A 26,722-nucleotide genomic window follows, 5' to 3' on the forward strand; every position below is an offset into this window, starting at 1 on the left:
TCCTCATCCATAAAATACCTATCTGTTATTTATGAATGCATTAAGCATGTTGTAGTTAATCAGTGAATACTAACTCTTTTATTATTAGCAATAGAAAATTTTCACATTAGAAAATATTCTCTTCTCCCAAAGACAAGGGAAACTTTTTTAGTGTCAGATATTTCTTTGGTCAAGATGGGATACCAGTCATAACATCACAAAATCACGGGGCTGAAAAGGATGGGAAAGGTCACCAAATATCTACCTCTCTCCCCCTACACATAAAACAATCAACATTGCAACATCACAGTTAACTGGTATTAGTGCTTATTCTTGAATATCTCTAATGACCAAGAACTCACTTCTTTATGTGGTAATTTTACCGATCTTTGGGGTGTCGGTGGCTCTAAGAAAGCCTTCTATTGTACTGCCTGAAATATGTTTATTTTTTTCATGTTTTTAATGTTTTTATTTATTTTTGAGACAGAGCATGAGTGGGGGAGGGCAGGGAGCGAGGGAGACAGAATCTGAAGCAGGCTCCAGGCTCTGAGCTGTCAGCACAGAGCCCAACACGGGGCTCGAACTCACAGACTGTGAGATCATGACATGAGCTGAAGTCGGACGCTTAACCAACTGAGCCACCTAGGTGCCCCAAAATATGTTTCTTATTATAGGTTCTACCCAATGCTCTTGGTCCATACCCTTAGGTCCCAAGAGAACCAATGCAATCACCTTCTTAGGTGGTATTCTTTCAGTTACATCAGATCTTTCCTACCATCCACTTCCCCTCTGTTCAGATACACCCAGGTGGTCTTATTTTCTGCAAACTAAATATCTTTAGTTCCTCTTATGACACAAGTATTTCCCATTTTGCTTTTGTGGATATATCTCAGGTTGCCATATTTCACTCAACAAATATACAACAAATACTGACATAAGCTAAGCCCTATAGTTCATATTAAGATTACATAGTATGTGCAACCCTCCTCTCCCCTGCAAGACCTTTTCTTAACATAAGGGAGTCTGGTGTGTGCCATGTTCCATGGTATATCTGGAGAAGTGAGAAACTCACTGGAGGAAGGAAAGCTGAAACAAAAGCAAGATTTGGTGAAGTGTGTGCTGAATAGCCTCTGTAGGCTCTGGTGGCCGAGATAGAGAGTTTAGTCTGTCAGTGGCAGTCATTACCTTATGAGAAACCTGGATTGAGGAACTAATTAACATTTTAAATGTCCACATACCCATTTAAATTCCACACTGGTATTTCAGTTCTGCATTTATTACTTGCCCAAGCAACATTCCTCAGAGTCTAAAACTACAAAGAGAAGCTGCCAGACTGCCTTCCATCTGTCCATCTGGTATTTCCTCTGCATGAAGCACTCTGACGTATTGAGGAAGAAGACATAAAGATGGGCAGAAAGCATCTGGGGGCCCATCTTGTCTCTTTTTCTCTGCATCCCAGACTGGCCAGTTTGTTGGTCGAGCACAATTCTGAGAAGGTGTGGCTTTCTCTGCTCTTGGCGACATGTCAAGAGGTGCTGTTTGGGTTTCCATGCTGTGAAGAAGAGTAGCAGCTGTACTCAGTTCACTCTATATCACATTCCTACCATGACTCTAATAGAAACCCAGCTGGGGACCAAGTCTATAGAGACAAATGGACCCCAGGAGGAATTCCCCAACCCAAGTGTGGTTGGCCTTGAGTGGAACAAGCAGGTGAGGCAAGAGAACCGTGGGAGGTTTGGCTTTACAAACTTCACACAGTAGGTTACTTCCTCAAGGAAGGAGGCTTGCCATTGGGAAAGAAGTCACCCCACTCTGAAGCTACCTCATCCAGGAAGTAGTTTCTACTACTGCTTCCGGATGAACAAGGCCATTTAATTACTTATGCCTTCCATCCCACACCATGTGTGCTCCCGTTTTGGAACTAAGATTTGCAGGAAAGGAATTGGATGGGTGCTTATGCCAGGTGTCTTGAGGGAAACATAGAGGGACAGAGGAACAGGAGGAAACAGAAAAAGGAGCAGAGGAAGAGCTGTGGGAGCTGGATGCTCAGCATGTTGTATTTTTCTGACAAGGAAAAAACTACACACTATTTCAAATTACTGTATTTAGTATTAAGTTATACTGAAAAGAGTTAAGTTAAAGAGTCATAGGAGCAGAAAAGCCATTCTCAGTCTAACAAATCTCTGCCGGCCCCTCTCAGATTTCTCCATCTCATAAAGGGCAGCAGACAATGCAGTTAAGCCTGGAGGATTTTTGAGGAGAAAATGTTATAACCCACAAATTCTTTATCAGCCCAGTTGTTGTTCTTGTGTAAATACATCAGAAAGACATTCTCAGTATCCAGGGGCTCCCGCATGCTCTGCCTCTAATAAATCATTCAAAGAGCAATTGACCAAGCAATGAATCAAAATAAAGAAATCAAGAACAGAGAAATGTAGAATGAAAAGACCAACACTGAACTTGGAAATTAACTAAACATAGTGTTAATGCTAAATAATTGCTATAAATATGTTACAAAAGAGAAGGTTAATATAAAAAAGTAATTAAAGAGAAGATGTAAGGAATTAACAATTCTAATCAAGGTCTGTAATCTGCTGTTATGTCAACACAAACTGAGAAAGAGTTGGAGGATTGATGAGTAAATAAAAATCTGCCAATTTCCCCAATTTAGACAGGATGGAACAAATAGCAACTACTTTATTTTTGATACTGAGAATTTTTGAAAAGTAAATTTTTTTAAACATAAAGGCAGATTTCCAATCTAACCTTTAAAAAAACAGGAAACAACAATCTACAAAGAAAATGGGGAGAAGCAAAGGAAACTGTAAGTGATGAAACTGTAAGTGATGAAAATCAGCAACTATAAAGCAAGCCAGAAGACAAAAGTACCAGGTTTGATTCTTTTAAGTGGTTCTTTGTTCCCCTCTTTAAAGAGGAAAAAATATCTTGGATCAAGCTATTTCCATATTACTAGAAGATTAAAACCAAACAAAGGATGAGGCCAAGTCACATTAAATTAAAACAAATTAAAGGAAAGCAAAAAATGGCCATTTGTTGCAGGATAGTCGTTGGCCAGATTGAATAACTCACTGTCAATCAGTTTTATTTCTCCCAACTCCACCTGCAAGTTTCATCAGAATGGGGTAAGAAAATTTTAGGGTCCAGGTATATTTATTCTATGGATATTAAATAGAGGTTTTTTTTTTCAGTTCATCAGACTGGATAAATATCCAGCCTGTGCAATCAGACTACCTACACACAAAACCCTAATAACTCTGATTTTAAGTAACCTATTAAAAATAGTTACATATGATTGATCAATTAATTAAGTAAACCTCTAGCAAGTGCATACCAAACGTCAAAAAAAGGCATTTCTTCACTCATTAAATGTTGACATAAGATCTGTGTTGAATATTAATGGGATGAGGATAAGGATATTCTGTAAATTCTACAGTAATCTACATAAATGTGGAAGTATTTTAATCCATCTCTGTAAACACAATGGAGAGCCCAAGTATGATGTACATCATGAGGCATGGTGCTCAGAGACCTTGCAGGTATTTTCCTGAAGTGTGGATTGTTGACAGGCACTTTTACTGGGAATTTTGATCAGATTAGTAATATCACATTTAGCCATTGATGCTTTCTTATGGAGAACAAGGGCAGTGTTGGCTGTTAGAGCACTGTCCTTGGTTCTGACTCCTCAGTGCCAGTCTTTCTTGTGAATCAAGCCATATTGTAACCATTTATTTTGGATATGGCTATATCATAGATCTATTATATCATTTTAGAACTGGGCAATTTTGCAGTGTCATCTAATGCAGACCAGCAGCCTACAAAGAAATCTCCAATAAGGTGTGCTTGGCAGGGCATTATAGAACCTCACCTTGATCACTGCAATTCTCTGGAGGGAAAGAGTTGATTCCTTTGTGGAGCAGGTAAAATTATTAGAACTTTCTTCCTTCTATAAAGCCAAATTTGGTCTTCTTAACTCTGTACTCTTGAGCACTTGTATTTGTTTGAACAAATCAAATCTTTCTTCCCATGTCAGCCTCTTGGAGAAAATAAGACAGTACCAATTACCAGCTTTGTTTGGTCACCCAGGCTATATCTTATTGATGTCTAACATGCAGTTACTTCTGTTTCTCACTTGGAATGATTTTCTCTATCTTCTTAATCCTATTTGTTCTGTACTTTCATAGACATACTCCTTTTTTCCAATGCCCTCCTTCAAAACGATACCTAGAACCTAGAATTGTACTTCAGAGATAGACCATGCCTGCTACATGTTCACTACCCCTCCTCTCCTTACCATTTTCTAAAACATTATTTCCCTAACATTCCAAGATATTTTTCTCACTTTGGAGCCCTTATGCAAGCTGTAATTCTACCTGTCTCTTCTCTTCATTCTTTGCAGAACTAGTACCTTCTCATTTTTCAGGCCTCCTTTTCGATGTCCCATCCTCTGAGAACTTTGCATTTATATTTTCTAAGAGCTGTCCATGCCAGTACTCACTCACATGTTAACCTGTTCTTTTTTTTTTTTTATAACACTGAGCACACTTTTAATTGCACTTATTTTTGTGTAGTGCATGCCTTCATCCTTAAACTGAGAGCTACCGGAGGTAGCAGCTCTGTTTTGTTTGCCTCTGTATTCTCCATACTAAATACAATATTTAACACATAGTAGATACTTGATGATTGTTGCATGAGTAGATGAATGAGAGTATGAACTGTTTCGAACTGTTTCTTGTTTGTGAGTCTGTTTTCTTGCTTATGAAATCGAAATGGTAATATAAAACTCACACAGTCATTTTGAAGATTAAATGAGAAAAGATCTTGAATTCTGAAAGATACCAAGTAAGTGTCAGTGCAGTCTGAATTTCCAGTCTGTGAGGCATGAGAGATGTGGTTCTGAGCTATTTTCACCATAGACAGATGAGCCCCTGGAGGACCTTCCTTCCATCATAGCAGTAAGACTTTTCCCCAGCTGTCTCATTTCCCAAGCTCCAGGCTCCTGGGCAGCCTTGATTTCCTCCACATCTTCCAAATGGTACCCAGAGTAACTGTCTCAGTTGTAAACAGCAGGTGGGTGCAGTTTTGCATTGTTTTCTCCCCCACTCCTCCCAGAATGAGGTCTGCTGAATCTACTGTTCTCTGCATCCCCACCACCATTAGCCATAATTGTGAAGTTGAAAGGACCATAATTAACGGTTGGATGCAAAACAAGTGTGGCAAATTCATGCAAATATCCACCAGAAGCCACCTTTTCTTGGGCAGGGTTGTTGTGCATGTTATATTTATGCAGAGAGAAAACTCTTTCCTTGCCATATCTTTTTCATCATGTAGGAGCACATTTAACCTGGATGATGCCTCTGCCAAATGGTGATCTAAATAAGAGAATTGGGAAGTACAGGGTGATTGTTCTCATTCTCTCGCTTTCTCTTCCAGCTCCTGAACTCAATTGCCTCTTGAGAGCAGTTGGAAGCCAGATGCTATTTTGAAGGGGTCCTCATGTTTGCAGTGTAATCACATTATAATAGTGAGGATTATCTAGGTAGAGTGTGGTTATGGAGAGTTCTGCGTCTCTGAATGTACTGGAAGGAGCTATATTTAGTTGTGTCCAAAAACTGTTAAAAGAATGTTTGTACGTGGATTGGTTTTCTGAGGCATGGTGGGGTGGAAAGAATTGAGAGGTAGTCATCAGACAGACTTGGCTTTGAATTTGGGCTATTTCCAATGATGTGAACTTGTGCTGCTGCTTAACATCTCAAGATGAATGACCTACCTCCCCCGCCCAAGTTCTTTTCCTTTTTGCTGCTTTCCTGAAGCTCCTCTCCTGAGGCAGGGGAAGGTTGGAGCATCCTTATCTAACCTCAGGAACTATGTCTATGTGGCAGCTGTTGACTGTCTTGACTCACCCATCACTTAATTGCTTCATAACCTCACTTCAGGCTTTATTTTTATTAGTTTAATGTTTCACACATGGTCCAAGTCTGACCTCTGTTCTTGTTGAATCTTGTGACATAATCGATTTTGCCTTTGGGGAGTGATCTTGCCCCTCCCAACCCCGTTTCCTGATTCTATTTCTCCTTTAGTGACTTCTCACTTGTCTCCTTTAGTGACTTCTCATTTGTCACGTGAGGAAAGCTCAGGTGGACCATGGAATGAGAAGATAGGGGAGGCCCAAGCTCAGATGGGTTAGGGTTAAGATCATACAGGGGTATGTCATGACTTGGGTTTTAGATATTCCAATCAGGGAATTTATAAGAAAACCCCTGTATTGGTTAGGACAAACTAATTTATGCTATAGTAGCAAACAACCATGAAATATCCATGTATTATCAGAAAAAGAAATATTGTTCATTCCTTCTGCATGTCCAGAATGGGTCGGCAGAAGGACTCTGTTCATCATAGTCACTCAGGGGGCTGAGGCTAAGGGAAAGTCCATTTTGACATATGCTTACACAATCACCAAGGCAGAGGAAGAGAAATGTGGCAAAAGGGCACTCATTCTAAAAAATTTCCACACAAAATGATACCCAGCACTTGGACATTTCATTGGCCAGGGCTATTTATGCGGCCATGCTTAACTTCAAAAACAATGAGGCAGCTGATTCCAGCCAAGTGCCAAGAATGTGAACTTAAGGTATTTGAGAACATCCTTAATGACCACCACACTTCCTTATTATTGCCCATAATGAAACTTGTCCATAAAATTCCCATGATACACTCAATCTTGAAGCACCTGTCCATTTCCTATTACAGATCCTGAGAACTTTCTATTATTGTGCTCCTACTGCATCCCAGACACTAAGAAGGTGCTATCACCTGTGCTACTTCCCAATTGGTCTCACAAAGTGACTCCATTTAAATCAGTGAATGAATAGACTGCCAGGAGCATCCAACAATCTCATAGAATCTCAGTTACTTCATACTGAAGAAGGGATTTTAGTAACAGCTTTCTCATTTTCTCTCCATCGATACATGGTAAAGAAATGTCTAATACTCCCTGTTGACACTGTTCCACTTTGAAAGGCAGTGGTTCTTCCAAGTCTACCATGAAGTATGGTTGAGAGGCCTCAGAAAACTTTAGATCTCTCCCACCCATCAATTGCTGCCAAAGTATCAGAAAACTGTGAACCGAAGACCTCCACGTATTATTTTACTGACTTGTTACCATAGTCCTACGTTAGGAACTTGTCTCTGGATTGTATCAGCTCTGCCGCAGCTGAGTGAAAGTAGAGAGGGAGACTGAAATGGACATTTGGAAGCCAGGGTTATCACCAAAACCTTTCTATAACCACTTTGGAAAACTTAGGCCTGGTCAGTGCCCCTCCAAGTCCTGCTTTGTCACCAGAGCCTGCTTTGCCTGCCGCATCAACCTGCCCAGTCCTCCTTCCCAGTCCTCAGATCCTGGGGATCACCCAGCCTCCTGAGCATACCTACCTCTAAGCTCCTTTCTACTATGTGAGCCTTAGCACCTGCTCTTAAAAGTTCTGAACTTCTATTGAAGCCCTGTTGGGGCTCAAACTTCTCTTACTAAGTGAGAGAGAAATTCCCTGAGTGTCACCTTGTACAAATACCAAAATGAGCTCTCCCAGGTTGCTAATTTATTTTTTCACTCACTCCTAGTTCCTACAGATTTTATTATCATGGTATGAGACCTGAGGGACCAAGAACATTTTCCTTTCAACACAAAGATACTTTAGACTCATTTGGAAAAGGAAATGGAGGTTACCCAAATGATGATAGCTGATAATCTTGTCAGTCCGGGTCTTGAGGCTCCAGCCCCCAGCCCTCAAAAGGCTCATGGAAATAGCAACCTAAGTTTCCACATAGCAGGGCTTTCTGCTTCCATCAGGCCCCTTGCAAACCAAGGGTCCTTATGAAGTTTGGCCCAATTGGCCTCCAAATGGTGAAAAAGTTGGGATACCACTGAATTTGGAAACTGGATCTATGACTTTAAAAACTGGCTCTGCTATTTTTCAGCTTCATGAAATGAATACCTGCCTACTAAACTTCAGTTTCCCCATCTGTCAAGTAGGGACAAGATATGCCCTCCCAAGCTCCCCGGAGTCTTTGTAAGGAATAAATAATAGATCGTGATAACTTTATTCATATTCCTAAGCACCTTTTGAATGAAGATATCACATATACGTGTATGTGTTTGTGCATGCACACATGTGCAAATTCAGCATATGTGTATGTATGCATAATACACATATTTTAGCATGTGTATATAATTATGTGTGTATATATGTGAATACGTATGCATACTGACTTAATATAAATTTAAAATTAGCTCAAGAATCTTAGCAGAAGAAACGTTGTCATTACACTAGAGGCCTAACATAGGTGGTTAGTGAAATAGAACATTAGCTGTACCTCCTGAGCTTCCTGGAAGCAAAGGCAAAAAGGAATGTATGGCAGATTTGCAAAGTTTGTCTTCATGAAAAGAAGCATACATACTTTCCATGGGAGACTCTAGAAGGGAGATTTATCATGTATATTCTTACATAAGGGGCCCTGAGGAGATACTGGCCAATATCATACTATCTCTACTCCAACACTCAACACTGTCTCTACTCCAATACCATACTGTCTCTGCTTCCCAATCAACATTGTGATACAATATTAAATTGAACTTTAATGGAGTCATTTACACTCAGTGATTTTGTTTCTTGTGCTGTATAATAGCATTAATGCCATCAATTAATTCCATTAAATAAATTAATGGATCTCAAAGTTTTTTTTCCCTAGGCATTATTGATGAACATACCTGGTACAGAGTCTGTTGCATAGGTTGGCACTGACCATCCATGTGACCTTAGGAAAGTGATTTAGACTCTATGAATCAAGTTCTCATTCGGAAAATTTTTATGCCCATAGTATCAACTTTATCAAAATGTAAATATTAAATAAGAAGATGCATTAAAAATGCTTATCATGGTGCTTGGCTTGCAATAAACACTGAGTTAGTGTCAGCTATCATTACTAGAATGTCACAGGTGATATATATGAGGCAGAGTATAGAGGTGTACTAAGGAAAGGACACGAAAAATCAGAGGGTGCACAGGCTTTTGAAATCCATCAATCAAATTTGAATAGATGGGGAATAGGGTTCAGGAGGAGGTAATTAAGGGAGGAGAAACAAAATCAGTGAAGTCCAAAGTGTGCAAAGACACCAGTTGGCACACTGGATACATCGAGGAGACAGGAAGAGTGAGATTTCAAAGGGAGGTTAGAAATGTACTTACAGAGAAACAAGTGGGCAGTTCTGCAAGCCCTTCCTGGAAACTGAATGTTGGTCATGTTCCAACCTTTACATCATGTCCCCCAGATTTGCCCATTAACTCAATTTATTGGGCTGCAGAGTTGATGAGAGTCACATAAACCAAACCTACATGAGACTGGTGGAGATAGTAAGCAATGACTTCTTAAAAACTGAATTGTTCATTCCTCCCCTCCAAAAAGATCCCTGGGTCTTTCCTATCTTAGAAGTCTGGGTTGCCCAAGACATCTCACTTGCTGTATCCAGTTGCTCACCAAATGCTAATGGTTCGACACTCAAGTTTTCTTCAATCCACATATTCTTCTCATTTCCAGTGTCACCATCCTCATCCTAAATATCATCATCTTGTGCCTGGGAAACCTCAACAGCCTCCCAACTGGTCTTCCCACATCCGCTCTTCCTTGCCTCAAGCAAGTGTAAATTGCACAATTACACAGCAAGTGTAAATTCATACTGGATGTATCTTCATTTAACAGAGGAGCAAGCCAAGACTGAGGATGTGCCGAAGCACATTCCAGGAGCAAGAGACCGAGCTGGGTTTGAACATGAACATGTAAACATGCCATTAGGCAGCCTTATACATTTAGTGCCTTGATGCTGATTCATTACCCCACAAAGTGGAATCTGACTAGACTGAAATCAGCAGGGTCTCTAAAAGACCTCAGATCCCCCACACATCACATTTATCTCTTTCTCTGCCCAGATATGGCCAGCCTCAATCCCCTGCTTAATCTTGAAACACCTGCTGGCCCTGCCGTTAACATCAACAAATAATGAGGAGCTGTACTAATAACAATTATCATAATAAATTGGCCCTTGATTACATCTGTCACCTGAGAATTTCAAAGGCTTTACAAACATCAATTAGTAATTACAGCTCAAAGGATCTCTCACAGAGAGCCGTGATCATTAAGGTCAGATAAGAGCTGTGCAGGGAGGCATGAAGGACGGCTCTAGCTTCTGTTGGTTTAGACCTGGGAGTTCCCAGTCCCTTGTGGAAGGTCTAACGCTCTCTCCATGAGGCCCAAGAACCACACTTTGGACATCCCAATTAGAGTATAATTCTGGTGTTGAGGAATGGGAAGCATGAAATGTAGTTTTAAAAGGGAGTGTATAGATTATACGGTGCCCTTCTTACAACAGAAAAAGAAACTGTTGTCCAGAGTGGGGAAGTGATTTGCCCAAGGTCAGAGCCATGACTTGAACCCGGTCTCCCCCATTTATCTGCATTTGTTTATTCTGCAAAACTGTGTCATCATTGGCCATTCTCTCCTCTGTAAGGAGATGCTGCTGCTGATGGTGGTGGTGGTGGCAGCAAAAATCCAACAGCCATTTATTAAGGGCTTGCTCTGATCTGGTGGGGAGATACACAGGTAAACAGGTAAATAAGGTACAGTTCCTGCCCTGGAGAACGCACAGTACAGTGGGAAAGACAGTCATGCAAACAAATGTGTACAATAGGTTTATGTGTACAATAAACCATATCAGGGGTCTCATTGGTGGAGTACCCACTGTACCCCTGGAAGCCTGGAGATGGAGGGGATGAGAAGGTACTTAGGAAAAGTTTCATAGAAAAAAAAATGACAATTTATTTGAATTTTGAAGGTAAGTGGGTATTTCTCATGCAGACAATAGGTCAGAGGACTGAGCGTGTCCTATAGAGGAAGCATCTGAGCAGAGGCCCAAATTGTATCATTCCATGATTTGGGAAGATTTGATAGGATTGATTCTGAGATATAGATAGAAGGCCAGAGAGAGAAAGACAGGAAGCAGATAATGAGGGGTGGGAGGACTTAGCAGGCTATAGTTAAAAGCTTAGAATTTATTCTCTTTTAGACAGGGAACATGATTTTGTCAATAATCCCAGTATCAATTCATTATAATAATAAAGCCATGCACGTCTACTTCTTTGCATCTCTCAGGCACATGTGCGTTCAAAATTTTGTTCAACCCAGTGAGATGTGCATTGGGTATTGCTACCATTCCATAGATGAGGACAGTGTGATTCAGAAAGATTAAGGAATTTGCCCAAGGGATTTGCCCAAGGGATTTACCCAAGTTCACTCAACCAGTGAAAAACAAAACTAGAATTTGAATGTCTAACATCCCCCATTTTTTATGGCATGATCCGTATGTGCCAGGTACTGTGCCATCAGTGAAAAGAATGAGCAAGTCTCTTGCCTTCATGGTCTTTCTTTATATCTGGTGGGAAGCATGGAAAGTTCATAAAAATTACAATTTCATGTAAGGATGGGTGAGAATAGAAAAGAATGATCTATGATAGAGGGTGAATGGAGAGTGTGGCAATTGAGTGGAACCATCAGGGAAGGCATCTTGAGGAAGTGACAGATACAAAACTCAAATGATCAGGACATGAAGATTATGAGATTCCAGGCAGAGGGAACAGCAAATGTAAAGGCCCTGAGGACGAAATGAATTGAGTAGGTTCAGGGATTGTAAACAAAAGCAATCTGCCTAGAGGGAGAAAGTAGTAAAAAGAAGAAATGGCAATGTTGGTTTATGCAGGGAAGTAACAATCAAGGGGAAGAGCTGGGGTTTTACCCTTAATCTACCAGGAATCCATTGGAGAGTTTAAATAGGGATTAGTGGGATCTGTCCTAGGCAGTTAAAAGATTACAGAGAGGCATGAATTATCAGGGTCAAGAAAGGCTGTAGGTAGAGTGGACAGAAAGCTATTGCAGCCATTTAGGAAAGAGATAATGGCTGTAGAGAAAGGTGGTGATAGCTGAGACAAAGAGAACACAATATATTCAGGATGTGGCAAAAAAAATATTCTCTCCCTTTAAGAAATTTGTTAATATGGAAAATTTCAAACTTGTACAAAAATAAAGAGTATCATAGACTCATTTCTGTATGCCCCTTATTTCAACAATGATCAACCCATTACCAGTCTTCTTTGATCTACCCCAATTCACTCCCTCTACTCTGGCAAATATTTTTGACTCCTTGTTTCAAAGTCATTTCAAACTTACAGAAAAGTGTCAAGAATAACATAAAGAGCTTTCATAGACCACCCTAGCTCCCTAATTGCTTACAGATTACCATATTTGCTTTACCATTCCATTCTCTCTCTCTGTCTCCCCAACTCTATCTATCAATCTGTCAGTCAGTGATCTGTCATCCCTTTACACCTAAATGCTTCAACATGCATTTCCAATACAGTACAATACAATTACCAGGAAATTAATGTTGATGTAATACCATTAGTCCCAGCTTTGCCACTTGACTCAATTATGTCCTTTATGTCAGATTTTTTTGTTTTTGTTTTTTTAATCTGGCCCAGGATCACTTGTTACATTTAGTTGTCATGTCTCTTTAGATTCGTTATATCTCAGCCTTTCCTTGTTTCTCTTGACCTTGAGTCTTGAAAATTACGATAGGCCAGTTATTTTGCGGAATGTCCCCGTGTTGGGTTTGCTTGGGATTAGATTAAAGTTATGCCTTTTTTGGCAGGAATACTACAAAAGTGATATTGAATTCTTCCCAGTGCATCATATCAGGAGGCACTTTATATCCATGTGTGCCATTACAGGTAATGTTAAAGTTGATCCTTAAAGTGTTCTCCACCAAGGTTTTCCTCACTGTAAAGTTACTGTTTCTTTTTAATGTATACATGTTTTGTGAGGATTTATTTCTACACTAGGTAAACATCCTGTTCTTCATTAAACTTTCTTCCCTTAGTTTTAGCATTTGTTGATGATTCTTGTCTGAATCAATTCTTGATAAGATGTTTGCCAAAGGATGTTTTTTCTCATTCCATGATAATTTATGCATTGGTTAACATCTATTGTGAGGATGGGCTCTCCTTTCTCCCTTGTTTTTAATGTATTATTTATTTCTATTAGTGAAAACTCACAGATTCTGATTGTACTGAGTCCATGATAACCTATTGCCATTATTATTTATTTTTATGCTCAGATTGTCCCAGTCTTAGTGGGAGCCCCTTCTAGTCAGTTCCTATATCCCTTTTTTTTTAAAGATATATTTTGCTGACTTATAGCCAGGTGAAAACTATGCATGTATCTTCTGATTTTTGTTTTTATGTACAGATGCATTTGCCAAAGTAGGATGGAACGAGTATATCTCATTTAACAGGTCATTAGTTTGATCTATTGATTTAAGCATTTAAGTAAGCAGTTTGTGGCTCTCATTTGTCTCTCTGTCCAGATCGTGCAAATATAAGAAGTATACCTTCAGAGAAGTACCTTTGTCCTTGTGATATGTCCCCATAAGTTCTTGGAAACTTTTTTTTATTTTTCTGGTACGATTTATTGTGCTTTTTGTGCACCAACTCCAATTCCTTTAATAGAGAATGGTACTTAGAAACCAAGATCTCAGAGCTGCTGAGTATTGTTGCTGATGGGTATTATTGCTTCTGGCTCTCACAGTGAAAACAAATACAAGATATACATGTACCTATATACTTTCCTATATCTATCTGCCTCTCTGACTGCCTAGCCAGTTAATAATAATCTCTGTATTAAAAACCAAGAGTTTATAATCATAGCCCTAATTCCAGTCTGACATCACAGGATTCATTTCAGTCTTCACCCCTCCCATATTTCAGCTCACTTCTCTGGCAGTGAGAAATTTTAATTATTCTCAACATGTTTCCTTATTCACTCAACCCTAGAATACCTAAAAATTATTTTCAGAATTACTAACCTATATCACTTTGTAAAACAAACCAATTAACTAGGATTTAACATAGACTTATAGATGGGCTGTACAAAATATTGTGTTCAGAGTTAGTTGGTTCTTTTTTCTTTCTCTAAGGTACGGTTGTTTATTGGGAATGTAGTTAGGTTTATTTGGTTATCTTTGTTACTAATTTTGGGTTCATTTTACCCATTTATTTTTTGAGATGGGGGGAGGAGCAGAGGGAGAGAGAGAATCTTGGGCAGGTTCCACGCCCAATGTGGGGCTTGATCTCACAAGTGTGAGATCATGACCTGAGCTGAAATCAAGAGTTGGCCACTTAACCAACTGAGCCACCCAGGTACCTGCCCCTTTCCCCATTCTTACTGCTTTTTTTTTTTTGGATATGTAAAACATTGCAACATGGTTCCAAAAGTGTAAGCTATACAAAAGAAGTGTATGCAGAAAGGTACATACCATTTCTTTCCCCCCCATTCCCACTATCCCCTGTGGGAAATCAGTGTCATTGGTTTCTTGTAAATTATTGGAAAAAATTAAGAAGTTCACATATATTTTATTTCCTCTTATAAAAAAGGTGACATACCATGGAGGCCTGAAAATCACTTTATATTATTTCATAGAGATCATTCTTTTTTGTAGCTTCATAGTATTTCATGATGTAGCTATATTAGTCTACTCAATTATTCTCCTATATGTACATATAGATTTTTCCCAGTATTTTTCAATTGCAAACACTACTGTAATAAAGGAATGTATGAATATATATTTCTGTATTTTGGGAGGTGTCTCCAAAGTTATACATAAGAAATTTTATCTTGGCTATTAAATAATGCTGCAACAAATGTAGGGGTGCATGTATCTTTTTGATTGAAACAACCTAAGTATTCATCAGTGGGTGAGTGGATAAAGAAGACGTGTCATGTATGTACATATATATGTTTATATGATGTGTATATACACGTGCACAGTGGAACACTACTCAGCCATTAAAAAAAAAAAAAGAATGAAATCTTGCCATTTGTGACAGCATGGCTAGCCAGACTTTGAGAATATGATTATGCTAAGGCAAGTAAGTCAGAGAAAGACAAATACTTCATGACTTTACTTATATGTGGAATCTAAAAAACAAAGCAAACAAATATAACAAGACTCATACTCATAAATACAGAGAACAAATTGTTGGTTACTAGAAGGGAGGGGCTTGGGGGAGAGCAAAATGATTGAAGGGGAACAAGAATGCCAATTTTAATAAAATAAATTGGTCAGGGGCAATGTATGCCATAGGGAATATAGTCAATAATATTGTATCAACTTTGTATGGTGACAGATGGTAACTAGACTTGTTGTGGTGATCATTTCACAATGTATAAAAATGTTGAGTCACTGTGTTGTCTACATGAAACTAATATAATATTGTATTTCAATTATACCTCAATTTTAAAAGAAGTTTTATCTCAATATGTTTTTAATCTCCTTTCTCTTATTATAAGTGAAGTCATACATTTTAAAATATATATTCATAATTAAATTATATATATATATAATTAAAATATATATATAATTAAAATATATTCATATATTTAGGAGACATTTTAATTTAATTTTTTAATTACTGCTTTATATGTATATTTTTAAGTAAACTTTGTTCCTATCGTGGAGCTCAGACTCATGATCCCGAGATCAAGAATTGCCTGTTCTACCGACAGAGCCAGCCGCTTTTCCTTATGTCTTTTGCCTGATTTTCTATCAGGCTTTTTACCTTTTCCCCTCAATTTCTAAGGTCTATTTATATATAAGGAAGGGATATTAGCTCTTCTCTTTTTAATTTTTTTAATGTTTATTTTTTAGAGAGAGACAAACAGAGTGTGAACGGGAAAATGGCAGAGAGGGAGACACAGAATCCAAAGCAGGTTCCAGGCTCTGAGATGTCAGCACAGAGCCCTGACGGAGGGCTCGAACTCACGAACTGTGAGATATGACCTGAACCGAAGTTGGACGCTTAACTGACTGAGCCACCCAGGCAGACCCTCTTTTCTTTTTACTTTAAAGTGTTGTTTTTTTAATTTATTTATTTTGAGAGACAGAGAAAGCACAAGTTGGGGAGGAACAGAGAGAGGGAGAGAGAAAGAATCCCAAGCAGGCTCTGCACTGTCATTGCAGGGCTTGATGGAGGGCTCAAACTCACGAACCCTGAGGTCATACCCCAAGCCAAAAATCAAAGAGTTGGGCGCTCAACTGATTGAGCCACCCAGGCACCCCAAAGGATATTAACTCTTTCTCTGTGCTATATGTTGCAATTTTTCCCAGTTTGTTGTCTTTTGACTCTGCTTATCAGTGTTTTTGCCACACCAAAAAAAAAAAAAAAGGTAGTGAAATGCATCAATTTTTTTTTATTGCATCTACACTTTGAGTCAGAGTGAAAAATCTTACACCAAGTTTATAAAGGAATTCACACATATTTGCTTCTTCTGCTTGTATAGTTTCATTTCTTTACATTTAAATTTCTGATGTTTGGTGTTTATTTTTGTGTATGGTGTGAAGTATGGATTTAATTTTGTCTTTTTTCCCCAAATGTCTGTTTGGTTGTCCTAGCAACATTTATTTATAAGTCCATCTTTGCCCCAGTAATTTGAGATGCCCCTTTTCTCATATTTTAGATTTTCATATGTTCTTGGGTCTTTCTCTGGATTTTGCATTCTGTTCCCCTGGCCCATTGGCCTCTTTATGCACTAATACCACACTGGTAAAATTACAGAGATTTTATGTTTTTAATATGTGTTAGGGCAAGTTGTCCTGCCTGGACTTTCTCTTTCAGTGATTTCCTACTTTTTGCATGTTCATTTTTTCATGCAAGTCTTAGTATCACTTGTCCAGCTCCATAAAAGTCCTATTAGTAATTTTACTGCTATTACCACTCATTTACACGTTAATTAGGGTGAACTGACATCTTTAAGATGTTATATTGTCCTAGCTGAGAACAGAGCATAACTTTTTTTTGTTCCAGTCTGCCATTATGTTTTTCAGGGGTGTTGTAAAATTTTCTTTATAAAGGTTTTGCACTTCTTGGTAAGTTTATTACCAAGTATTTAAACTTAGTTGTCATTGTAAATGGGATTTGCTGGCATCATATCCTCTGACTATCAGTTGTATATATGGATACTGTTCACTTTATATGTTAATTTTATATCCTGCTAATTTTTATCATTAATTCTCTAAGGATTTCTAGATATACCATGATGTCATTTGCAAACAGAAATATTTTAAAGTTTATTTTCCAATTTATATGCCTCTATTTGATTTCTTTTATACAAGTTGCACTGGCTGCTACTTCCAGTATTTTCTAAAGGGGTAGTGGAGACAGAGAATATTCTACTCTTGATCTTGATGTTAGTGGGAATGCCTTTACTAAATCCCCATTAAGTAGGATGCTGATTTTAGGACTAAAATATATTTTTTCATTATATTATGAAAGTATTCATCAATTCCTATTTTCTTGAGTGGCTTTTTAAATTAGAAATAAGTATTGAATTGCATCAAATGCTTTTTTTATGTTAGATATAATGATAGGATTTTCTTCTTTGATCTCTTAATACAGTGTGTGTGTATGTATCATATGAATGGATTTCTTCACATCAAACCAACCTTCCACTTCTAGAATACATTCCTCTTGGTCATAGCATTTAACTTTTCTCAATGCAAGTGTTGAATTCCGTTTACTAACATGTTAAGAGTTTTACACATTGGAACATAAAATTGATCTATAATTTCCCTTTTCTTTTTTTTTTTTTTTTTTTTTTTTTGGTATTATCTTTACTAAGTTTATGTGTCAGTGTTAGGCTGGTTTCATAATGAAATGAGCAAGCCTTCCTTCATTTTCCATGTTGTAGAATAATATATGTTAGTGCTATCTTGTCTTCAACAGTCTGGTTGCAGTTTCCCTGTGAAAACATCTGGGCACCGTTTGCATAGTCCTTGATATCTTCCTCTGTTTCTTCTGTGGAATGTGCTGTAAGTTTTTATTTCTATTAGGACCCATTTTTCCTAGGCATTTATCAATTTCATTTAGCTTTTCAGAATTTATTTCCAGACATCTAAGGAGCAGTGTCATTTTTACAGATTTCTTCTTTTTCAATAGTTATTTCCCCCTTGTCATTTCTTATTTGTATAATGGTGCTTCCTCTCTTTTTACCTTTTTTATTCCTTACTATTTTTTTCTTCAATAGTTTCTGCTTTTGCATTTATCATTCCCCCTTGTATGCCTTTTGGCCCATTTTTTGTTCCTTTTCTAGATTTTTGTGCTAGAAATTTGATTTTTTTTTCATTCTTTCACTTTATCACTGCTCTGTTTTTCATAGATTCTGATCTGTAGAATCTTCATTATATTTTAACTCCACATTCGCCCAGGAGTAAGTCAAAAGAAATTATTTTGGAACTTTCCAGGAGGAAGGGCCTGTTTGGTTTTTTAATATTCTTAATAATTTCTAATTTTATTACACTGTAATCATAGAATATTGATAATAATTCTACTTTATGGAACATAGTGATGCTTTCTTAATTAGCTAATGCATGCTCAGTTTTTGTAAATGTTTCATAAGCTCATAAGGGGAAGGTTTCTGTCTGTTAACAGGCTGTAGGGTTTGATGTACATCCACTGGAGCTGCCTAATTATTTTAGCTTTTCTAGGTCTGTACCTGTCTCTTCCCACTTGATCTGACTTATTCTGACAATAGTCTATTATTCTTGTATCTCTTCTAGTTTCTACTTCATAAAGGTGATTATTGTGGGTTTGGTGCGTAGATATTCATACCTGTTATATTTCCCATTAATTGTAGGTTTAAAAAGTGTCCTTTGCTGTGTTTAATGCTTTTTGAATTGTATTCTGGTGTGTCTGATATCAGGATTGCTATTTCTGCTGGGTTTTTTTTTTATGTATAATTTTCCCCATTCCTTTATTGTTGCCTTTCTGAATCACTTTGTTTTAGGTGTGACCTTTATACATAGCAGATAGTTGGGTCTTGCTTTATGAGGCAATTTGAAGTCTCTTTCATTTAATTGTGTGAGTTAAACCCATTCACAAGTGTTGACATGACTGACATGTTTGGTCTCAACTCTAGCACCCATTCTTTATATCCTAATTTAATATGTGTTTTCCTTATTCATTTGTGCTAAACTATCTTCTGATATTTAGAAAGGTTTGTACGTTTGTTCTGGTACTTCCCTTTGTAACTCTTTAATCCTCTTTTCATATCTAACCTTTTCTTGTCTGGTTGCTCAGCATTTTTCCCCAGAATTATTAAAGTATAATTAACAAGTAATAATTGTATATATTTAAGCTGTAATGTGATGTTTTGATGCACATGTACATTATGAAATGATTACCATAATCAGGCTGATTACCATACCTATCACCTCACATTGTGTGTGGTGAGAACACTTAAGGCCTACTCTCTTAGCAAGTTTCAAGTATAACATAGAGTGTTTTAGGGGCACCTGGGTGGCTCAGTCAGCAAGTGTGCGACTTTGGCTCAGCTCATGATCTCACAGTCTGTGAATTTGAACCCCGCATCAGGCTCTGTGCTGACAGCTCAGAACCTGGAGCCTGCTTCAGACTCTGTGTCTCCCTCTCTCTCTCTGCCCCTCCCCCCTCGCTCTCTCTCTCAAAAATAAACATTAAAAAAAAGATAACAATATTTTACAGATCTGCAGAATTTATGAATCCTGCATAACTCTTAGACCAGTATCTTCTCATTTCCCCTGCTCTCTAGCCCCTTAAAACCACCCGTTCCCCTCTCTGCTTTTATGATTTCAACTTTTTTAGATTCCACTTTGTGAGATCACACATATTTGTTTTTCTTTGTCTGGTTTATTTCATTTTGCATAATGTCCTCCAGGTTCATCCATGTTGTTAAAAATGGCAGGATGTCTTTCTTTCTTAAGACTCCACAGTAGTTCATAGTTCTGTATATACCACATTTTTCTTTTCCCTGCTCCAAACATCCCTCAGACTATTTAGCCATGCTGATCCCCTCAGTGTTCTAGTTGGGGCAACAAAGAAATGGGCCTCTTGGGCAGCATCTCGCCTGTCTGGGGAAGCCAGGCATTCACTGTGCTCTCACATTCCCCCAGGAGAGAAATCGTGGGCTGAGGGGTCTCTCTGGGCACTGGGCTGTGCCACTTTGGGGGACATGTGACACAAGTAAAATGAAATTGCTCTTCTTACCCTCTTGGATGCATTTGTTTTCAGATTTTTTGCTCCAGTGGGGTACTGCAACCTCTCTGCTGGACTTCTGAGCTCTCATAAAGGTACTCTCCTCTGTGGCTGGGAGGAGAAAATTACATTTCTGTGGGAGGATGAGTGCTGGAAACTCTTATTCTGCCATCTTGCAGACATCACTGGCTTGTCAATTTTTGATAGTATCCATCGACTTTCACCTAGTGCCTGTGAACAACCAATGAATTTGTCCTACTCTCCTTTTCCCCTGTTTATTCTCTTTCTCACTGTTTCTTGCATTACTCCTGCATTGTCAGAAAATATAACATTTCTGTGTTCTGCTCTCAATTATGTCCCTACCTTGTTTTAGTCTTATATTTACAATAAATATGTTAAATGCTTACCGTTAGTCTTTTTGCTGAAATTTTCTCGGTCCACTCTTTGTTGAATGAAATTTATCCTCTGATACATTCCTCAAGAAAGAGTCACAGGCGTGGTATTCATTGAGCTGTTGAATGTTGAAAGTTACTTTCCTATAGCTTTGATATTCAAAAGACACCTGGCTAGTTGTAAAACTCTTGGTTCATAATTTCATTCTTTGAGTTTCTTGAAAATGCTGCCCCTTATTTCATGGACTTTGATGTTGCTTTGGAGATATCTCATGACATCTCTTGCCCTTGTGATTTCTTTGCCTGGAGTCTTTGAGGACTTTTTTTTTTTTTAAGTTGAATTGTTTTATTAGAATCTTGGAATCAATCTTTTGAGTCTTTGGGTCCTTTCAATATATAGGCTCAGGGTGTCTTTTAATTCCAGAATTTTCCTTTGATTATTGTTCTAAATCTCTCCCTATCCAATTGTTCCATCTGTCTTCTCAGGAATTTCAAGTATACATATATTGGAACTTCTTTGTCTTCCCTCTCAGTCACCTTTCACTGACCCTTGCTATTTTATTCTTTATTTTATTTTCTTTTTCTTGGTTGTTTTTTCCTTTCTTCAGTGCCACTTATAAAAATTTTTCTTTGGACACCTTGTTATTTAAACATCATTTCTGAAGTGCTTTTGCCTTTCTTCTTATTTTCCTAAGTTCACTCAACTCTTTTTTTTTCTGCTGATTTTTTATACATATCAGTTTTTAATCTTTGCATTTATAATTCAGAGTTGTTTGAGGAAATTTAATTCAATTTGGAGTGGTGGTTACAATTTTCGTTTTGGTTTGTGATGGTTTTGTTTTGTTTTTCCCTTAATTTGAGGGGGGTTTATTTTTATCACTTGAGATGTTTTTATTTTTATTTTCTGTTTTCTTCGTAGAGTAGCTTTATTTGGCACTTTCCTTTTATTCATAGTGTAGATTGAAGGTGGCTTACAAGATTTTAGTTTAAAAACACAGTATTCTGATAGGGGAGTGAAATATGATTTTTTAATGGATGACTTAAGTCTTGTCTCTGATGGAGGATGGGTGGATGTGTGTTCTTGGACTCATGTTGCTGCTGTTTTCTCTCTCTCTCTCTTTTGACTCACAGGATCTTAAAATTCCTCTTGCCTCTTTTCCTTTTCCTCAATAAATCTCCCAAGGGCACATTTCCCTTCTTTTTACCTTATTTTCCCCTATAAGTGATCTATTTAAGGTTGCCACCTTGAATTATGTGTGCCTTCAAGTCCTTTCCACCTACTCAATGTCTTAATCTATCAGCATTTTCACACATTTTCAGATTTTTTATACATACAAACTTGGTCTTGCTAGAGATCGTTTTATTATTTTTATTATTATTATTATTTTATTATTATTATTTTTTAGAGAGCTGCACATAGGCAGGGGTGGTGGGCAGAGGAAGAGCGAGAGAGAATCCTAAGCAGGCTTCATGCCCAGTGTAGAGCCCAATATGGTACTTGATCCAGTGACCTGAGCCAAAGTCAAGAGTCAGATGCTCAACTGACTGAGCCACCCATGCTCCCCTAAAGATCATTTTAGATCAATCTTACACCCTCTACTGGCTCACCTCTCTTCTCTTTCATGTTGCTTTTCCATATGGCCCTTGCTGTCCACAAAAGCTTGTGCTGAAAACCTTTAAAATATTTCGTTCATTTGTGGTGTTTAATTTTTTTCCTAACAGTGATTATGAAGTTTTGAGCATTCTCTGTATTTTAATTATGCTAATGTTGTGTACTTTGTGGATTTTTGGAAGAGAGTCAAGGGGAATTGGGGTACAGAGAGGCTAGACTGAGGACCCAGTTGGTGTCCGTACCAGAAGCCAATACTGATTCATAAGCATGGGGTGGGGTGAGGTGTTGGAAGGTCTCTAGGGTCAGGCAGAGCCAAAATATGCCTTCCAAGGATGGGGGAGGTTGAAACAGGATCCCTGCAGTCACTGTCTTGGCCACCACCATCTCTTGGCTAGACTACACCACATTCTTCCTACTTACTAATTTTTCTTGTACCATAAGTCTGTTCTGTATATAACAGTCTCTACATTTTATTATTTTATTTTTGTAAATTTATTTATTTATTTTGAGAGAGGGAGAGAGAGAAACAGTGGGGTTGGGCAGAAAGAGAGGGAGAGAGAGCATCTCAAGAAGGCTCCTTGCTTTCAGCACCAAGCCTAATGCAGGGCCTGATCTCAGGAACTGTGAGATCGTGACCAGAGCTGAAATCTAGAGTCAGAAGCTTAACCAATTGAGCCACCCAAGCACCCCTAAATTCTTTACATTTAAAAAAAAATGTAAATCTGAAAACTTCATTGTTTCTGCAAATAAATCTTTAATGGCTTCCAGTTCTTCTTAAAATATAGGCCAAAACTGTACAGTCTAAAAGGCTCTACGAGGCTTCTGTCTCTAGCTTCACCTCATTATCATTCTCCAAGTCCTTCTTTATAATGTAACCATTCCAGACTTGTTTATATCTCCACTACACCATGCATTTTCTCACGTCCAAGTCTTTTCACATTTGTTCCTGAATCCAGGACACATTTTTTTTATACTTCATATATCTAACTCCTACTTATCTCCCAAGTCACAAGTTAAATGGTCTTTTCTCAAGGCAGTGTATCTTTTTCCTTCCCATCCACACTTCGTGTCTTCTTCTTACACATACTTAGCACCTAGTACTTCTTCCTCACAGTGTTTATTGCAACTTGTAATCAGATACTTACTTGTGAGAATAGGTATCTAATGTTAGTCACAAATATTGGAAAATAATGTGTACATGCTCCATGAGGACATGGACCCTGTCTGTTTTGCTCATCCTGTAACACTAGTACCCAGCACAATGCCTGGCACATAGTGATCATTCAGTAATCATCCATATAATCAATAATGATCACATCAATAAATAACTGTTGATTGGCTGACCAAATGAATAAATAAATAAAGGAATAAGTGGGCTGTTGGGGCCCTAGCCAAGTCTTAGAGGAATATTAAGGCAGGAGCCAAAGCAACTTGGCAAAGTAGACTATGGTGTCAGGGCTAATTCCCATTGTATTTACTAGGGTATCTCAATCTTAGAGAAGACAAAGGCATGAGTTATGGTAAGTGGGAAAATTATGTGAAAACTAGGGTGAGAACCAAATCCCCATCCTATACATAGGGCAGTCTAATGGGAGTAGAGTAAGAATTTTATGTACTACTCAGGTACCTAGGGCTTCTTGGTCAGGGTAGTGACACAACTTAACCTAAGTCTAACTGGATAATAATTAGCATCTACTAAAATACTTGATGCCTTGGGCACTATGCCTCTGAATTAAAGAGACATCCTATAATTTTAGCAGATGGTGAAAGGATGGATATATAGATGAGACAGACTTGATCTAGTCTTGAAATGGGGGCTATGAGTAGGTAAGTAGTTGTAGACATGAGGCATTTGGGTTTTTTTAGTGAGCTATGTGTTGTGGGGTGTGGTATGATATGGAGTGATGTCAAGAAAAAGAGTACTGAAAGAAAAGGCATACTGCCAGTAGCTGAAACCAGACTCAGCATTTTGAGAACTTGAAGCAACCTTAGAATACCCTGCCCACTCTACCAAATTGGCCTTTTCCAACCCTGTCTCTGTTATTTGATTCATGGGGAAATTGAGCCATAGAGAGCAGCAGTGACTTGCTTTATATTGCCCAGCACTGGCAGAGCTTGAGTAGAAGCAGGTCTCAACAGAATCACAACAGTTAGGATATTAAATTCTACTCTAAGGTGATATATACCTGTGTCCAGATTTGCCAGTCCGGAGTGGGGACTGGGCTGTGAGTGAAGTTAAAATGATAGGGAAAGGAAATTATATTGTACTGTCCCAGAATATATGACACATCTAGAAGTAGGATATAATTAATGGAGATAGAACAGAAAGTGTACCAAATGTTTCTCCTTTCCCCAAAGCTTTATATAATCTTGGCACAAAGAAAGTACTCATTTCCTGTTTATTGAATGGATTGGGGACTTTGGGTATGTGCACACTGGCCAGACTTCCCATATGTTGGGATGCAGAGCGTCTAGCATGTTCCCAACTTGCTTGCTAACAATTCAATCACGCAGAAGGGCAAGAGAGTGACTTAGGACTTTGTTATTCTGTATCTAATTCTAACCAACAAAGACAAATTGGTTATGGAATTAGAGGTGTCAGGAATTTGGGAGAAAGCAGACATGTCAACATCATGTTTGTGAGAGCCAGGGAGAGTCAAGTATAATGAGACATGTGCTCCAGATTATAGAAAACAGCTTTTAATAGATGTGGGGTGGAGGAGGTGGTGTCAGAAATGGCTCACTTTCACACATGCAACTGTGGAAGGGAAGAAGATTCTCAGAAAATTGTCACAAATGACCCAATGAAGGAAAGCAAGCAGCAGAAGAAACCATTGAAACTACCCAGATTCCCTTTAATATGACCCATTTTACAGAAAACATTCCCACAGAAGGCAGGTTAGTGTTTTCACTACTGCAGGCATGAAGTGACCCAGAGGGAGCATGATGTGCTGGTAATAGTTGGTGTTTTCATCTGGGGTGCTGGCCATAGGTGCGTATTTACTTTGTGCAAAACTTGGCAAACTTGGGTGCCTGGGTGGCTCCGTCAGTTAAGCATGTGACTCTTGGTTTTGGCTCAGATCATGATCTCATACTTGATGAGTTTGAGCCCTGCTGGGCTCCACACTGACAGCAAGGAGCCTGCTTGGGATTCTCTCTCTCCCTCTCTCTCTTCCCCTCCCCTGCTAACAGGCACATGCACTCAATCACACACTCTCCCTCTCTCAAAATAAATAAAACTTTTTTTTAAAAAGATTCTTTTTCTCCCTCTGCCCCTTTCTCCTATGTGTGTGTGCGCGCTCTCTCTCTCTCTTTCTCTCTCTCTCTCTCTCAAATAAAAACTTAAAGATAGAAAACTTGGAAAATTGTAGTTAAAGTTAGTATACTTGTCTCTATGTATGTTGTACTTCAAATGAACCAAGTAATGCTTCTTAAGTATATTTCTTTCACAAATTATTTTTAAATGTTTATATTTGCATGTTGTAGTAAAGATTGTACTTTGCTTTATTCCTTTAATATATTTTTACGTGTACTATGCCATGTTATTATATGGTACTCACAATTATTTTTGGTTAGCTTCATAATATTCCACTGTGTGGATAGACTACAATTTCTTTACCATGCCTGTAGGGTTAGACCGGTATGTGGAGCTTCACTTTAACTTTTATAAAGACCATTGGAACCGACATCTTAGGATATAAACCTTCTAACATTTCAGGTTATTCCCTGAGAATAGATTCTTAGATGTGAAAAGATTAGATTGACTCACTTTGAAGTTGAGATCCATATTTACCAATTACCCCCAGCAGTGAAACCTCATCAAACTCTTGCCCGTTGCTGTATGCAATAATCTTGCACAATTGGCAAGTTTCCTAATAATAGCACTTGTAAAAATCTTTTTTCATTGTATTAATACAAAGTTGGAGATTCTTCTTACCATTCCTAGTCTCTTGGTATGGCTCCCACCCTGCACAGTTTCTGGGTGATGGTCATTGTGGTGGTTGCACAGCCATGTGAAGAAAGCTTTCAGTCCTCAGGACCTTGTGCTTTCTGTAACCATCTCAGGCTTCAGCTCACTGACCCTTTAAACCAGAGAGCAGAAATGGAAGCCAGCAGGAGTTGAACATCTGCTCTTTCTCCAAGCTTGAAAACAAAAAATTAGTTGGCTCACTTTTATCATCATTTTCAAGTTTTACCTCATTTGTTACTGAAGCTTCTTTGGCATCACATTTAGAGAGTTTTACTTTATTTTCATATTTTTTATTCATAATTTTTCCTTCTTTCTGCCTTCTGGATGTACTTTTTAAAAAACATTTTTCTTGGGGCACCTGGGTGGCTCAGTTGGTTGAGCGTCCGACTTCAGCTCAGGTCACGATCTCGCGGTCCGTGAGTTTGAGCCCCGCGTTGGGCTCTGGGCTGATGGCTCAGAGCCTGGAGCCTGCTTCCGATTCTGTGTCTCCCTCTCTCTCTGCCCCTCCCCCGTTCATGCTCTCTCTCTGTCTCAAAAATAAATAAATGTTAAAAAAAATTAAAAAAAAACATTTTTCTTGAAATGT

At 38.3% G+C, this 26,722-nt stretch overlaps 1 protein-coding gene across 3 annotated transcripts in view; it reads left to right on the forward strand.

Moving 5' to 3' along the window:
- PTPRT (protein tyrosine phosphatase receptor type T) overlaps nt 1-26,722 on the forward strand; it is an 800,956-nt gene that overhangs the window by 563,931 nt on the left and 210,303 nt on the right. The window lies entirely within an intron of this gene.

The sequence above is a fragment of the Panthera leo genome, chromosome A3, assembly GCF_018350215.1.
Source record: "Panthera leo isolate Ple1 chromosome A3, P.leo_Ple1_pat1.1, whole genome shotgun sequence".
In the NCBI taxonomy this organism is placed as follows: Eukaryota; Metazoa; Chordata; class Mammalia; order Carnivora; family Felidae; genus Panthera; species Panthera leo.